At 43.0% G+C, this 18124-nt stretch overlaps 1 long non-coding RNA gene across 1 annotated transcript; it reads left to right on the forward strand.

The window, feature by feature from the left end:
• Positions 1-520: 520 nt before the first annotated feature.
• On the forward strand, positions 521-1714 carry LOC136766289 (uncharacterized). Its single transcript, XR_010821719.1, has 5 exons — positions 521-590; positions 683-805; positions 894-947; positions 1266-1325; positions 1627-1714. It is a non-coding gene; the product is annotated as an uncharacterized LOC136766289 (long non-coding RNA).
• Positions 1715-18124: the final 16410 nt, after the last annotated feature.

An 18124-nucleotide genomic window follows, 5' to 3' on the forward strand; every position in this document is an offset into this window, starting at 1 on the left:
AGGGTCATTTTATTGGTTGTTTTTGATATGTTAATTAGTAACAGGATGGCACAAAGGCCAGCCCAGAACAATGCCTTACAAGCAGATCCGGCAGCTGGCCATCAGTATAAGTATGAAGGTCTGGTCTTCAGCTCGACAGACTCGTACTGACCTTTCGATTTAAGCCTAAAGATCAACAATGTCCGGAAACAACATCAACGACTTCGATTTAAACGAGTTTTTAGGTAAGTCTTCAAATTATTTTCATTGACTCAGAGCGTGTTGTGGTCATGTATTGTAAATAAGGTTATACCATCTGTTTTAAGTTCTGTAAAATTATTTTTCAGCCAGTCAACAGGAGTTAATTCCCAACGCTGAGGATATCATCTGGAACAACGACGGTAAGATTTTTGTGTTTGCGCTCAAGGGTTCTTATGTATGGTTGTGTGTGGGTGGTTTTGAAGCGGCTCATTAGAGTTATGAAAATGTTTTAATATATATTAATGACAGTCTCTTTAATTACACAGAAACTATCAAAAGGCCTGTGATTAATGTCTCCGAGGATCAAACAAGAGAAGTGGTTGTCCCTAGACAGGCTGTCTGCCGACCGGGTAAGAACTAAACCCCTGTTTGTTTGTATAACGTTTCTGTAAGATGTTTGAGGCCCGTTTTGTTAATTTTAAAAAATTATCCTTTCTAACAGTATTAAGAAACGTGGTTCGAGACAACGAAAGGCCTTCCACATCGAGGTCTTGTTTCGTTTTACATTCGAGAACCGTAACCTTTCAAGAATCTGAAAGGCCGTCAGCCCCTGTATCTGATAGCGGTGAGTATATATCTGCCGCTTGTAAGAGGTTAAAGCTTTTTATAAAGCGGGGGTGGTTAAAGGTTAAACATGTCTCTTACCTCCACAGAAGTGCAAAAAGCTAAACCAGCTGAAAAACATAAGAAACGATTATTCTTTGGAGGTAAGTAAGATCTTTCAAACTTTAATGTTTTTAAAAGGGCTTTGTTTGACCGTTGAGGGATAATATTTAAGCGATGGGTGCCCATTTCCTGTAGGGCGGGGGGTTCTGTGAAAGATCTTTAGAAGTCCGGACAGGTCTAGGCTTGTTTCTGGGGCATGTGTTTAGAAATGACCGTTTGTCATACCGTCTGGTTAGGAAGTAAAGCTGGCCGAAAGGTTTTAGTAAGTTGTTTGGCTTATCTTCCGCAATTATACTTCTGTTTTAAAGTGGCTGTAGGAAAAGGCTTGAAGGTGTTCATTGTATTTAATATTTAAACAGATCGTGAAAACGTTTGTGAAACAGGAAGTCCCGGGATCAGGAAGCGTTTACACTTGGAAGGTTCGTTTAAAAATGAAATGTGGTGTGTGTGTATAAAAAGTTTTATTAACAATATTACAGTTTTTAAAGAAACATTTAAGAAACCGTTTATTTACAGAGGCTTCTCTGTTTTACATTTATTATCAAGTCCTAATAAATATATTGTCTGTAAATAATAAGGCGTTGTAGTGAATGTCTAAGCCTATTTTCAAAGGTCTAAAAAAAGCTAAAGGTTTTGAAGGTCCTGGATATGTTGTTTTAAGTTTGATTTCTGTCGCCGTTTAAAGATGTAAATGTAATGTATATTTTTATTCTTCCCAAGACTCTTGGGATAGTCATTCTGTGGATGAGCTATTGAGGACAATTACCCCGTCTAAGTGGGATCAAACATCTTCCCCGGAGAGATCACCGAGAGGATCTCCCACGGTGGTCTTGGAGACCCCCCAACATCTACTCAGGCCACAGCCTTCTGGGGGTAATTCAACAACCCAGATTCAGCCCGACGCATTGTCGGTCGGAACAAATACAGGCAACCAACAACCTCAGGGGTCGCCGTCAGTCAGGGTTGACACACCACCCAACGACGGACTGGTTTCAACATCGTCCCCCCATCCCCGTTTCTTGGCTACAGAAACGCTGAACAGTACACAGCGATTGGCCAGGGTGTCACCGCAAAGGCCTTCTTGGTCTCCGTCCGTGAGTATACGCTCGCTCCCTGCCTCCTTCGACCGAGATTTACCGGAGCGACCATCCTTTGAAGCTGTGCCAGGACACCATCCCCCGGAGCTACTTCCTGAAGGTCGGCATGAGTTGCTACGTACTTTGTTACTAAATCAAAGAATTGTGTTAGTGGGACAAAACCTTGTGATAGAGAGCCAAAACACCCTTATTAATACCCTTACTAACGAATTGTACCGTATTTAATGTTTTAATAGATACATAACGCCTTACTATTGTGGTTTGTTGGAAAAATAAGAAATAAATAAAAAAATGTCCGGACTTGGTAAAAGAACTCACAAACTAAAGGATTATGATCAAGTTAGGGCCCCAAAAAGACCTTCCCGAGAGAACATCCCCGGCCCTGTTGTGAACTCCTCTGATGTCCCAATGAACCAGGAACTATTACAAATGATAAATGATTTAAATAACCCCCAATCACCCCCGATAGAATGTGAATTAACAGACTTACCGGTGAACCCCGACCTGTTACAGATGGTCAATGATCTAAATAACCACCTCCCAACGGTAGAGCTTATAGAGGTTCAACCCCTAGTTCACCCCGATTTGTTTGAAATGGTGGAGGCTTTGGAGACGCTACCCCGACCAAATTCTGCCCCTGTTATAAATGATTTGAGACAATTAGAACACAGTACGGCGGCAGAAGCAGCCGTCACTATAGAGGAGGGGCTTGACATTAACCGGTTGGATATCTTTGAAGGACTTTTACAGGCTTTAAATGAGCCTCCTCAAAAAGGGGGTTTTGTAGATGTCAGCAGTGGGGGTGTTCGGAATGTGGAGGGTTCTGAGACTGATAAGGTTGTGGAGGACATGCTCTGTGAGAATGTAGGGGTTGAAGGCTTTGTTCAAAATGAGGATGTGGCCAAGAGTACCAGTGATCCCGTGATTATAGATAGACCGGCCTATAACAATTTTGAAATGATTCAGCGTTTTAATTTTGCAGAACTTTTAAATTGTGACAATTATGCAGAAATATTTGTCAACATACACGAGGCCTTGCAAAACATGCTTGAACAGGTTGCTGAAAGGGTCAGACCTCGAGATGTTGTACAGTTAGAACTCAGAGGGGATGATTTGTTTAGCAACCTATCTGTAATGATGAGTGGAGATAATTTAGATGTTGATGAATTTCTGGCTAAAATCGAAGCGTTATTGCAAAGTAACGCATCCATCTTAGCGGATGAAAGTCTGGCTCTGGTAATGAATGTGGTTCGTAACCCTGAGGGTGGGGCACTTAGAAGACTGTCGAAATGCTTGAAGAACGACATAATTAGGAACAAGCTCAGGCAATTAGTGGTGAGTTCCAATGGGGACAATAAGCTCTGTTTTGCTTACAGTTTAATAAAACTACTCACCCCCGACATGCCTGAACCCCAAGCTATGCAAGAGGCTTTAATGCTTCATCAGAGGGCCGGCTTAAACTCTCAACAGATGGTTGCCTTTTCAGACATTACCAGGTTTGAGGAGTTGTTGTCTTTAAAAATTGTTGTGTGGTACCGTTGTGAGGTAAAGGAAGTATTTGTGAAATTTCAGACACATCCTGAAACCCATACACAGACACTGTTTCTCTTCCTAAGTGATAGTCATTACTTTGGAATAAAGAGTTTGACGGCTTTTTTGGGTTGTTCGTATGTTTGTCATTGGTGTTATAAGGCCTTCAATGATAAGCTTAAGCACCGCTGTGACGGTTACTGTAACGTCTGTTTCAATCCGCAATGTCGTAAGGGTTTGGCCCCTACCATCCGATGTAAAGATTGCTTAAGGATTTGTCTCTCCGCGTTCTGTTTTTCCAAACATAAGGTACAGAGGGCCGCTGCTGAGGGGGTTAAAAAACGGAGTTATTGTGATCAAACTAAATATTGCCCGCAATGTTGCCTCCAGTACCGTTTTCATGAGGCTAAACCACACAAATGTCTGGAGCCGAGATGTAGGATCTGTAATGCTGATTTAACCCCGGGGTCTGAACACCAGTGCTTTATTCAGCTGGTTAAAAAGGAGCCGCCGCACAACCGGTATGTCTTTTTTGATTTTGAATGCCGGCAAGAAAACGGGGTCCATGTTGCTAATTATATACACTGTATTGACATGGCGGATTGTGAGTGGTCAGCTAGCGGTGAGAGTTGTGTCAGGGATTTCTTTACGCGGTATCGCGGTCCAAAATACCTCAATTACACATTTATTGCCCACAATGCTAAGGGTTATGATTCTTACATTTTGATGAAGTATCTGGTGGAAAATGGGGTGACCCCAAAAATAATAGCTCAGGGTAGCAAGATCATGTGTTTCACCGACGAAGCTTTCAACCAACGTTACATAGACTCGTTAAATTTCCTCCCCATGAAATTGAGCGCTTTGCCTAAAGCTCTGGGTTTTGAGGCTCAGAAGAAAGGTTGGTTCTGCCATTTTTTTAATACTAAGGACACTCAAAATTATCGAGGGTCCTACCCGCCCGCCTCTTATTATGGGGTTGATACTATGATGTCTCATGAGAGGGAGGAATTCTTTAAATGGTACAATGCGGTTAAGGGAGGTGTTTTTGATTTCCGCGAAGAGATGGCCGCTTATTGTAAAAATGATGTGGTGATCCTTAAAGAAGCCTGTTTGCGTTTCCGCGCCGAGGTTATCAACACATCGGGTCTCGACCCTTTGCAAAGTGTGACCATAGCGTCTCTCTGCATGAAAATGTATCGATCCAATTTCTTGCAGAAAAACACTATAGCGGTCACCACTTCTGACAACTATCGTGCTAGACAAAAGAACTTTTCGACTGTCTCCATACAGTGGCTGGAATATCTGAGTGCCCGGGATAACATCTTCATCAGACATGCTTTAAATCAAGGGGAAGTCAAAATGGGTCCTTACTACTTAGACGGTTTTAGCGACGTGTCCGGGCAGCGTACCGCTTATGAGTTTGCTGGTTGTATTTACCATGGCTGTCCTCAGTGCTTCGACCCAAACACCTTTAACCCTGTAACACAAAAACTCTGCGGTGACATGTACTATGATTTCCAGGAACGAATTGAAACTTTAAAAAACACCTATGGTTTGAATGTGCTGGTGATTTGGGAACACGCGTGGACGACCCTGAAGCAACAGGATGTGGGGGTACAACGGTTTATGGAAACCTTGGACTTTCCTGAACGTCTAGAGCCCAGGGATGCGTTATTTGGGGGTCGTACCAACGCCCTCTGTTTACATTATGAGGTAAAGGAGGGTGAGAGAGTAGATTACTATGATTTCACCAGTCTGTACCCTTATGTCAACAAGACCAAAATGTACCCGGTGGGGCATTCAACCATTGTTTATCGTGACTTTCTCGAAATCGGACATTACTTTGGTTTGATCAAAGTCACCATGTACCCTCCTCGCGAGCTGTTCTTACCCGTGCTGCCTTACAGGTGTTCGGGAAAATTGATGTTCCCTCTGTGTAGAACGTGTGTGGAAACTGAAAATCAAAATACCTCTTGTCTGCACAGTGATGACGAGAGAGCGCTGACGGGTGTCTGGTGTAGCATTGAGCTTGACAAGGCGGTGGAGAAAGGTTACAGACTCGGTAAGGTGTATGAGGTTTGGCATTTTTCTGAAAAATCTGATACTCTTTTTGCTGAGTACATTATGACCCATCTGAAAGGGAAACAGGAGGCATCGGGCTATCCCTCATGGTGTGTTGACTCCGCGGCCAAAGAGCGGTACGTTCAGCAATATTTTGAAAAGGAAGGGATCCGTCTAGAGCCGGGGAACATAACTGTAAACCCCGCCAAGAGACAAATGTCCAAACTGATTTTTAACAGTTTGTGGGGTAAGTTTGGGGAAAGAAATAACCGTCTAAACACAACCTTGATTAAAACCCCTGAACAGTTTATAGAATTTATGTTTTCCAAACAACATGCAGTATCACACTTTCAATTCTTAAATGACCACGTGGCACAGGTCCAGTGGAGGGCCCCTAAAGATTTCCCCACCAAACAGGGAAACGTTAATGTTTTCATAGCGGTTTTTACCACGGCTTACGCCCGGCTTGAACTGTACAACTTAATGGATCAGCTGCAGGAACGCACGCTCTATCATGATACTGACTCTGTAATCTTTGTCACCAGGCCAGGGGATTGGGTCCCTCCCCTCGGGGACTACCTTGGGGAGTTAACGAGCGAGCTAGATCCTCAGGACCACATAGTGGAGTTTGTTTCAGGGGGTCCTAAGACTTACGCATACAGAACGGCTGCGGGTAAGACCTGTATGAAAGTTAAGGGTTTCACTCTGAACCATGGTAACAACAAGCTCATTAACATCAAGTCTCTGACGACCCTGGTACAAAGTTTTGTAACCGAGAAAGACGCGCCTCCTCGCGAGATTATTACAGCCGGAAATCAGATCTATCGCAATAAAAAGGGGTACACATTGGAAAATAGATCACTAAACAAACGGTTCAGGGTGGTGTACAATAAAAGAGTGTTGAAGACTGATTATACCACTCTGCCTTATGGATATTAGCAGTGGTTTTGATAACCGCCTTCAACACCATTTCTCCTGTATTATAGCCGGTCCCTCCAATTCGGGTAAGAGCTATCTTATAAAGAACATCATAGAAGATGTGGACGCAACCGTGTCCCAAGCTCTTGACAACATAGTGTGGTGTTACTCTTGCTGGCAACCTCTCTACGATGATTTGGCATCAAAAAAAAATAATCTGAAATTTGTGCAAGGTCTCCCCGCCTCGTTGTGTGACGATGACCTGTTCCCGCCCGGACAAACTAATCTAGTGATCCTTGATGACCTGATGGAGCAGGCCGGTGACAACAGTGAAGTGGAAAAAGCTTTCACAAAGTACACTCATCATAGGAATTTAAGTATTATTTATTTAGTTCAAAATCTATTTTTTCAAGGTAAAAAAAGCCGCACTATTAATTTAAATGCCAATTATATAATTCTTTTTAAAAACCCCAGAGATAAACTACAGGTCACCGTCTTGGCTCGTCAAATGTACCCTAACCAGACCAAGTTCTTTTTGGAGGCATTTGAGGATGCCACCAAAAAACCCTACGGTTACTTGATTGTGGACTTAAAAGCACAAACCCCAGAAGACTTTCGCCTCAGAACAGGTTTGTGCCCGCCCGATTGGCCGGCAGTGTATGTGCTAAAGAAAAGGAAATAAATAAGAATGTCTGTTCAGATTAAAAGAAATCTGCCGCTTTTGCAAATGTTATTTGAGGGGAGCCCGCGCCATAGGAAAGCTGTGCTGGCAGGGGCCCCCTCGGATTTGATCGAGACCCTGTGTGAAATAGCTTTTAACATCTTACGCGGTAATATACCCCTAACCCCTTCTCAACATTCTAAACTCAAAAAACAAAAAGCGGTTATCAAGATCATCGCTAATAAGAAGTATTCTATTAAAAGAAAAAGAAAGAAGATTAATCAAACCGGTGGTTTTATAGGACCGCTGTTGAGCATAGCCGTGCCTTTCCTAACCAGTCTTCTAGCTTCCAGAGTGAGTTAATAATGGAATATGCTCAGAAAATGTTTTTGATCCCTCAGGAGCAGCTTGAGAAACTGAGAAAAAATGTTGTCGGGCCAGAGCCCATTAGACAAACGGCCGAAAACAACCTGGACTCTGAAATGAAAGCTATACTGGCCAGGGCCGATTTAAATCAGTATTCCAAAGCCCAGATGTATAGCAACACGTTACAGCGCTACCTCCGTCTGGTTAGACAGGGTGAAAAAGATCAAAACATTTTAACTTTAACCATGGCCTCTCAAGAAAATGGTTCTGGGGCTGATGCGGGGGGTACGGTTGATAAAGATGTTGCGGTGCCCAAACCTGTTGAGAGTTCAGAGGGAGATGTTGTAACGGATGTTTTGAGAAACATGCCGGCCAGAAGCAAAAGACATGCAGAATATATTCTGCACAAAATGGTTCAGAAACCGCGGGTAACGACTTGGAATGAACAGGGTGAATTTGTTTTTAAAGGACAACTGATCAAAGGTTCACACATGTTTGATTTGTTGAAGAGTGTCACTAGCACTAATAAGGTCCCCGATAGTCGCCGACCTGTAGGCTGGAATGCTTTCCTACAGGCGATGGCCTGTCTGAACATGCCCCAATCAACAGTCCCTAACCAGGAAACGCGACAAAAAATCCGTCTGTGTAAAGACGACTGATCTGCCGCCGATATCTCATTACTCTGACCGTGCTGAGCAACCCTCCTCAGGATCTATCCATCGTTGGGAAGCTTATTAATCTCATGTTTTTATTTGTCTCCCCTGTAAATAAGGAACCGACAAACAATTTTTTTATTTTTTATTTTTATTTTCAAATGTTGTACATTTATTTATAACATAACCCTGCTTTGTATAAGAATTGTGTTGAATAAAAACAAAACTAATGATTCAAAGGCTGTTTTCATTATTTTTTCACTTTAACACGCATGACATCTTTTAAAATCCTCACAAGAACACCCCATCTGTATACATGGCTGGCTAGGGTCGTAAGTAATTGTGTTATAAGGAGGGGTCCACAGTGTCCTGACAAACTCTGCCACTTTTTTATCATTTTGGCCTAAATCCTCACTGTACAAGGACATAATATCGGGGTATGACCTTCCTTTAGATCTATGATATAAGAAAAACACACAGTGTTGACCACAAGTGAAGGTCTGAAGACTTTGTACTTGACGACCGCTGTAAATGGTTTCTTGACAGTTGTTGAGCAGAAAGTTATTGATCTTCCGAGGGAAAGGTCTGAAATCCGGGGGGTTTCCATAGGAATCAAAAAATTCCCCACAGCGGTCCTCCCTTAGATAAATAGCCAGCCAATGTTCTCCGGGCATATTTTTAGGGTGTGTGTTGATTATGTACATTGCAGGTAAATTCTTGATCTTAAATTTAGGCAGCTGGTCGCAGGCGTAGACTCCTTGAAACACTTTCCGTGAGCCGGACAGGGCATTCATGATGTGGTTGAGCTCTCTGGTGTTCATTTTAATAATAATCATACAGAACGTTTCTCCTCTGATTCACCTCAATAATGTTGTCAAACACAGCATACACGACCATATTTACAGTGCGTGGTAGAGGCTGCTTGAAACGCATCTCCAAACGCATATTGCCCGTCTTCATCAGTGAAAAATGTTGTCCACACTCTTCGTCAGGGGTCAGGTTGAAACCGTACAGGGTGTAACCGCTGCAGTATTCCCGGCGATCGATCAGCAGAGGTTGATCCTTGAGATGGCGACCCGTAGCCAGTACTAGACTGTAATATTCACGAACCGCGTTGCCGTTTTCAAAGTCAGGTTGAAAAGGTCTGGATGGAACCTGCACACCATCGACGTACAGTGCTATAAATTCCGCGTTATAATGTTTAAAGTTAAAGGGGTTCTTGTTGTAAACCCCGGTAAATGCATCATTATCCACGAGACCTATAATAACCTGTTTTGGGAGCTGTCCTAGAAACAGATTTTCCTGGTTCATCACCCGTGTCCCTGCGGGGATACTGTGGACTTTCATATAGACTCTTTCGATCGGGTACTTGGCGTTTGCCGTCATTAAAGCCTGTGCATGTCCTAGTTTAACCGCCGGGGAGACGGATACTTTTTTCACAAACAGCGAGGCCGATAATATGGTCAGTTTATATTTTTCAGTATCAGGGGTCATCAGACAAAAAGCACTTTTACTACGGATCATTTTAATTTTAATGTCTACCCCGTTGAGCATGAGTTTTTCTTGGAAAAATATGTCTGCATGGATATGTCCCATTAGCTCAAAGGTCCTCCCTTCTGTTGAAAAGGCCGTTCTTTTTTGCAAACCCTTATTGAGTCCCTCTGGATCCTGGTCGTCCATAGCTTCCGGGGTGTCTTTGAAGAAAAGGCCGGGGCTGAACTGTTTGCTTAGGGTCTCCTCACTATAATTAAGGATACACTCCATCATGGCCCTATAGGGGTAAGTATTGCTGCTTTGACTAATGAGCCGATCTCCCAGGGTCACATCCACCTGTGAAAACATGGTGGCCACAGGGTAATTGATGACCCCAGCGTTGGCCGTCTTCTCGATTGCATCGCCATCCTCATCAGTCACTTTACAGTTCATTAAAATAAATGTGTTATTCAAATCAATATAATCCTCGCCATTGCCAGCTATAAAAAACTCCAGAGGGGCCGTATCTGAAATTGCGGAAAGAGGGGGTATTTCTACATATATGCTCTTATCTATACTCGTTTGAGTGTATGGAACTGTAAACAGATCCAGTTCTGATTTGACGCATTCTTCCGATAGACTGTGGACAAAAGACATTTTTAAAAGATGTATCCTGAGGCTCTATTTGTCTTTCTTTGCGACTTTCTTTTTGCCGGTTTTTTCTTGTGCTGCTTCCTTCTCCGAGTGTTTCCACGATATGTTGGAGAATGAGAGATTCTTCGTTTTTTGTTAGCCACGGATCTTCGTCGCCCTGGTGGACACATACTGTTTCTTCTTTTACCCCCCCTCCTCGCCATTACCATGAGACCCGAACCCTCCTGCTGCTCATGGCTAGCTGCCCGGTTCATAACATTGGTGAACACGTCACTAACAATATTTTTAGCCGCTGATTTCAAGTGGGGTCTGGCTATAGCAAAGCCTCTCTTAAGCAGGGGTACGGCCATTCTAAAGAGACCACGAAAGAGTCCTCCTAGACCGGCTCCATACATTGTAGGGGCTCCTACAAAACCGGGCAAGCCGTTCCCGGCTTGCATCTTGTAATAATCCACATAGGCGCTAGGATCTACATAACCCCTCGAGGTAGCCATTTCAATAATGTACACACTGTTTCAGGGGTCGAAAATGTAGTTTGACAATAACTTTACCGAAGCGGAAGGGCACGTTGATATTCTGATCCGATTTTACTTCGATCGTGATGTTGTCAAAGTGGGTCTTTGAGACTGGTACGTAGTGTGGCTTGTCATAAGTAATTGTGACCATGTCATTGCTTTTACCTTTAATAAGTACATTTCTCAAAAGGGGGACATAGCTATCCCCGACCCTCTGGTGTGTTATGATATCCGTATACACATAAAGAGTGTAAAAGCCGCCCCTGATGTCAGCCGGGAAGGGTGCCACCACTTCTGAGAACCTGCTCTCTGTGTCAGAATAGAACCCTAATATACGACCCAGTTGTCCGTTGGTTTGAATGCTAATACAAGGTTTTGACACCTTGTACACTCTGTTTTTAATAGGGTTGTAATATAGCTTGATGTTGGGGGTGCCTTCTGAGAACTGTTTATGCATCTCATCTAATATTGTATCCACATTGTCATAATAACCTCCTTGTATCGTGAATGTCCATTGACTCTTTTTAACATCATCAAAAATGGCGAAGGTGGCATCCTTATCTTGTAAAACAGCCCAAGTGTAAGGATACTGTATTTCCGCCAACCCCACTTCCCACGAACCCCTTAGATCTATAGATTTTCCAAATTGTACCGTGTAACTGGATATTTCATTTTTAGGGTATATATCGAGAGAGGCGTTACTGGGTAGAGTCACGTAGAAGCCTCCTGATTCCATCTTGAGTATCGAAAGTAATGACCCCACCACACCCGCGGGCATGTTGTTATAAGGCTTGAATATCACAAACCTGTTGTTCCGGGACCCAACTATTGAACTTTTCAGGCCATCCAAGCCATTTCACCAACACATATTTTTTCCGGTTCTGGGTTTTCTCAGCTAATATCTTTTCAACTCTGTATACAATGTCTTTACCCACAATAATTTTTTGTAACTCGGCTTCGTAAAACGTTCCTTCTATATCCTCCCCGTCATAGTCTTTTAACCGGTACACGGGGGGGTCTCTAGCCACCTGTTCGGTAACTGTAAAATATTCGTCAGAAAATGTTTGTTCATAACCTTTGGCAAAAGTACTCCTTAGCTTTGAAACGCGAACCACATCGCCGATGTTGAACTTATAAGTAGTTTTCCCCTTCTTAATAAATGGGCCGTATAATTTTTTATAGACCTTAAAAGAATTACTTTGATCAACATCTATAGGCTTCATTTTAATACTGGCGTGATACCCTTGGTTGTAAGCATCGATAAAATCCTGAACTTTATCAAAATACTTGAACGTGTTGACCGCTGTAAAATATCTCCACATTTTGGTCTTTATGGTGCGGTTAAACCTCTCCACCACCGATGCCTTAAGCTCATTACCGGTGGTGAAATGATGTATTTTGTGTCTCTTCAGTAGATTCTGAAATTCTCTGTTGAGAAACTCTTTTCCTTTATCAGTCTGCAGTTTTTTAGGACATCGGCCCTGGGACAATATATCCTCAAAGGCTCTTGTCACCGCCCGACCTGTTTTATTATGTAGAATGCGAGCCCAGGCATATTTTGATAACACATCGATACACATCAACATAAATTTGTGACCATTGTTATGTTTTGATAAATTTGACATATCGACTAGATCCATTTGCCATTGTGAGTCTATGTCAGTTGCATATACGCGGTTTCTTTTAAAGTTAATCCTGAGAGGTTTATGTAAGGTATAGGCGTCTTGTTCCCGTAACCATTCTGAAACAACCACATCATTAACCTTCACACCGGCCTCAGCGAGTCCTCTTTGAAAACCCTTCTTACCCGCCAAACCCCCAATCTTGGCTGGGTTGTAGTATAGTTCATGCATTTGGGGAGCTTGCCGAGTCATTCTGCCAAATAAACACACAGACCCACACTATGCGCCAAAGTTTTTATACAAGGTTTTTTATTCAACTTCAGGAGAGCAGATACCCCTTTTTAGACATTTGAGAAAAGTATAACATACACAACAATTTTTTCTACGGTCCAGACAAAAATAAATCATATGATTGGTTACTTGATCTATATCAACAAATACCTGTTTCTTTATCTTGTAGGCACACACCTCAGTTACATATGTAAATAAAACAACAATATGACCTATTTTAAAAGTAAACAGAGGGGTATTAAACATGCTCAGTAAAAGGTCATACAGATGTTGATGAAAGGGCCTAATATCATTCTTGGCCCCCTTGAGCGCTTCATCCCAGTGTTCGTACCCCCCGGTCTTTGTTACAGCAACCATTAACTTTTCCAGGTTTGAAAGTTGATCCTCATCGATGGTTAAATCTGTAGAGAAAAGGCTCGCGTTGGCTACTTTTCTGTCAAGCACATGGTGTAATAGCGCTCTCAGGTTAGCTGCAGAGTGTTGATGGCAGAACCAGTTGCAGCAGCAGTCCAGAACATTCCCCATGTTCAAAGTCCCTTAGTTCAGGTCAGAGTCTGAATCAGTGGCGTAGATGTCGAATTCTTCGTCGCTGCCCCCAGCTTTAACTTCTTTACGGAAGAAATAAGCTTTTAGCTTGCCAGCGGTTTTTCTACTTGGCTCATCCAGGTCATTGAGCAGCTGCCCAAGTTTCTCTATTATAAACGGCTCCTTTTTCAGCTCCAGCAAAATCTCATCTATGATTTTCTGGACTTGTCCCGCAGTGACATGTATGTGGGAGTAAGACAGAGCCTTGATTAGTGCCGGTTTCAGCCACGGTTTGTTCAGTCTTCTGTAAAACACGTTGAAATAGAACAGGAAATAGTAACGGTCTGGTTCAAACAAACAACTGTGTCTCAACTGACTGGGGTGATTCACTTCACACCCCCGACAGACTTCTTTCAGAGCTCGGTCGATGAGAGCACTCAGAATATACACCAGGGTGCTTTTAACCACTCTGCTTACTTGGTCACATACCCCGGGCATAAATCCTGCGTCTTCATCACGCCCCCGAGACAGTCCGATGCTCATTGGGTCACCTGGTGGTTTGTGGGGTGTTTCTACATCCATTGGACTGACCCCCTCCTGAGACGCACAGACGGTAGACAGTTCGGCAAAATCGAGGCCCTCCAGGAGCTCCAGAGGCTGGGGATCCACGAGACTCATTTGGACATCCATCGCCCCGCATGTTGTTTCGTCCTGAGGGACCGGGGTCTGAGGTCTTGGAGGGTAACCGCAGTCAGAGGGTTCCGGAGTGTATACAAAATCTGGGGAATAGAACCAGGGTTGATCCCGGGTTTGAAGAGGCCTGTAGAGCCTGTCGACGTCCGCAGCTTTCGGGTAAGACATTCTCTTTAATTTTAAACCATGAATGAATTGTTGCGCCTTTTATCCTATCTCTTCACTACGTCACGACACACCGCCCTCTTAGAAGAGAGTAGACCCTGAGCCGTCAGACCCCCCTCCAAACCCCCACAGGTCGTCTGTTTTATCATCGTCGTCGTCATTCAAGGGGGATATATAATCCATAATCCAGCATATTCTCCTTCTAACAGAATCCAGTTGTGAACATTTGGTCAAGATGTCAAAACCATCATTTATACAGTTTATGACCTCTTTCAAGAACGGCCAGTCCACGGCGTCAAACATAATTTCAGTAACCTGTTTTTCTGGATCCTCCACAACCCCGTCAATAGGGTTTGTAATCAGGGTACTGCTAAACAAAACCTTACGATCAGTAGTTAGAGATAGACTCTTCACCACTGTACCGTAGTTCTGCAAGCTTTCCCATTCACACCTTTCAAAACTCTGAGTCGGAGACTCCATTTCGCCTTCTCTTGGAACCTCATGCAAGCCTTCTAGAGTCTTATCCACAAGCCCCTGGTCTCTCCATGCCATCACCTTCAACCAGTCCTCATAAGAGTATTCAATCACCGTCTCAAAAGGTTCCAACGTACCCTCCTTCTCTCCCAAAGCATAAAGCTCCACTCCAACATAGCTGGGATCCCTTTTAAAGCGGTAACCCCGTCGACCCCCCTAGAACAACACCCAGGAGCGTTCAATCTTCAAATTGGTGAGTACAGGAACCCTTGCCCGGGATTGTTTCTTGCGGGGTTTCATGTTGATGTCGCTGGACATGTTGAAGAAGCGGGATGTTTCAGATGCTGAGAATTAAAGAGGTATTGCCTAAAAGCAGCGCGGGTTCTTAAATAGAGAGGAGAGTTTCGGGGCGTTGCCTTCAGAGGGGTGGGGGTCTTTATGGGCGGCCTTGTTGTTCAGGGTTTTATGGGTGTACACTTTCTGACGGATATGACGTAGGAATAATTAAGGAAATAAATCTACCTAAAATCACGCCCCCCAATTATGACGTAGGAATATTAATAAGCTTAGGGCATACGTCATAACAAAATAGGCCGCGCCCAAAAAACCCTACTATCTACTGGTGTGCATGTTGTGCACTTAAACTGATGTATTATACATGTCTACCACCACCTTTTCACCTTTAATATATATATATATATATATATATATATATATATATATATATATATATACACTCACCTAAAGGATTATTAGGAACACCATACTAATACTGTGTTTGACCCCCTTTCGCCTTCAGAACTGCCTTAATTCTACGTGGCATTGATTCAACAAGGTGCTGAAAGCATTCTTTAGAAATGTTGGCCCATATTGATAGGATAGCATCTTGCAGTTGATGGAGATTTGTGGGATGCACATCCAGGGCACGAAGCTCCCATTCCACCACATCCCAAAGATGCTCTATTGGGTTGAGATCTGGTGACTGTGGGGGCCAGTTTAGTACAGTGAACTCATTGTCATGTTCAAGAAACCAATTTGAAATGATTCGACCTTTGTGACATGGTGCATTATCCTGCTGAAGTAGCCATCAGAGGATGGGTACATGGTGGTCATAAAGGGATGGACATGGTCACAAACAATGCTCAGGTAGGCCGTGGAATTTAAACGATGCCCAATTGGCACTAAGGGGCCTAAAGTGTGCCAAGAAAACATCCCCCACACCATTACACCACCACCACCAGCCTGCACAGTGGTAATAAGGCATGATGGATCCATGTTCTCATTCTGTTTACGCCAAATTCTGACTCTACCATCTGAATGTCTCAACAGAAATCGAGACTCATCAGACCAGGCAACATTTTTCCAGTCTTCAACTGTCCAATTTTGGTGAGCTTGTGCAAATTGTAGCCTCTTTTTCCTATTTGTAGTGGAGATGAGTGGTACCCGGTGGGGTCTTCTGCTGTTGTAGCCCATCCGCCTCAAGGTTGTACGTGTTGTGGCTTCACAAATGCTTTGCTGCATACCTCGGTTGTAACGAGTGGTTATTTCAGTCAAAGTTGCTCTTCTATCAGCTTGAATCAGTCGGCCCATTCTCCTCTGACCTCTAGCATCAACAAGGCATTTTTGCCCCCACAGGACTGCCGCATACTGGATGTTTTTCCCTTTTCACACCATTCTTTGTAAACCCTAGAAATGGTTGTGCGTGAAAATCCCAGTAACTGAGCAGATTGTGAAATACTCAGACCGGCCCGTCTGGCACCAACAACCATGCCACGCTCAAAATTGCTTAAATCACCTTTCTTTCCCATTCAGACATTCAGTTTGGAGTTCAGGAGATTGTCTTGACCAGGACCACACCCCTAAATGCATTGAAGCAACTGCCATGTGATTGGTTGGTTAGATAATTGCATTAATGAGAAATTGAACAGGTGTTCCTAATAATCCTTTAGGTGAGTGTATATATATATATATATATATATATATATATATAAAATGTTGAAAATAAAGCACTTCACTATTTCTTAAAACAAAAGCCCTATGTCCTAGGCATCATTACAATTCCTTGCTGTACGAATCACACTTTACATTTGTTTCAAGTAATTAGAATAGGTTATTATGTTATACATTTTTCTGAGCTGGTCACACCTCTTCTAATATCTAGCTGTTCCTAGAAATAAGCAGACAATAAACCATTTCATAAATGCATTATTATGGGAAATAAATTCAACAGATGGTAATAATTTGCAAAATTGTCAAGGTTGTTCCTCGCAGCTGTTTACAGATAAAACTTTTACAGTCAGCTCAATCATAATCACTACTTGTGACTGGAATAAGGTTTCTGACAATACGTTATTCACACTGAGAGCCATAACCCTTTCTTTGTAATACGCCCTTGTTGCCAAATAATTTACTTTACATGTTGTGTCAGTATGAAGATGAGGGAATACATAAATATGATAAATAGAAATACAGTTATCGTTCAAGTTGGAAGCACTGCTCTGTGCAATTCCCTAGGAACCTGGTCAAAAACTTCACTCTATCAAAGCTGCCATTGGCCCCTGTGCCCGTCACTCAGAACAGGTCCCTTCCACTTCCTTGTTCCTGCGCCCCGTGGTGTATATAGTTTGTTTGTATGACATTATAAGTTGTCAGCACAGTGGGGCTCTCCTCTCTGTATTGGTCGGTGTGGTCCTACGGGGCCCCTGGGATTTGTTATACAGTAAACCCTCCCCCTTGGGCAGTGCTTCCGACTTGAAAGATAACGACAGGTTGCGAATGCAACCCCGGTTATCTGAAAAGGAAGCACTGCCCAAGGGTTGCAAGGTCGCACGGGAGTCATAGCTCCTGGCAAAAGAGGACGAACCTGCGCTGACGTCACATTTTATAGAACATGAAGTCTGAAGGGACCTGTTCTGGGTGACGTGCGCAGGGGCCAATGGCAGCTTTGATAGAGTGACGTTTTCAATCGGGTTCCTATGGAAGTGCGCAGAAACCCCTCACCCTTGGGCAGTGCTTCTTTTTTCAGATAACCAGGGTTGTAATCGCAACCTATTGATTTTGGCAGATTAAATGTAATGTTAAATGCACGCTGGGGATCAACACATAGCAGAACATAACAGCACCCCTTTGGGAAATGAAATCATTGTTGTATACATAAATATCCTTTTGCCTATTTTATTATTTGATTTCACAAAAAAAGGTCCAGCAAGATATGGTTGATTCACTATTGAAACCTTTATGATTCAGTCAGTCCTTGTATTTTGTCTTCCTATCTGAACATTTACTGAACAACTCTCACAGCCTTGAAACCCATTAATTTGGCAAGCAAATTGAACACATCACTGTTCATTTTGCAGCAGCTCTCTATGGCATTCACAATTGATCGTTTCTCTACATACTAACCTCTCAAATTCACGACTTAATTAAAAATTACCGTCTGCCTCTGTATGATTGATAAAGGTGATCCATGTCTACACTGTTTAACAGTTTGAGGTCTGTCACTCAAGCTTCATTACTCCCC

The sequence above is a fragment of the Amia ocellicauda genome, chromosome 13, assembly GCF_036373705.1.
Source record: "Amia ocellicauda isolate fAmiCal2 chromosome 13, fAmiCal2.hap1, whole genome shotgun sequence".
Taxonomy (NCBI): Eukaryota; Metazoa; Chordata; class Actinopteri; order Amiiformes; family Amiidae; genus Amia; species Amia ocellicauda.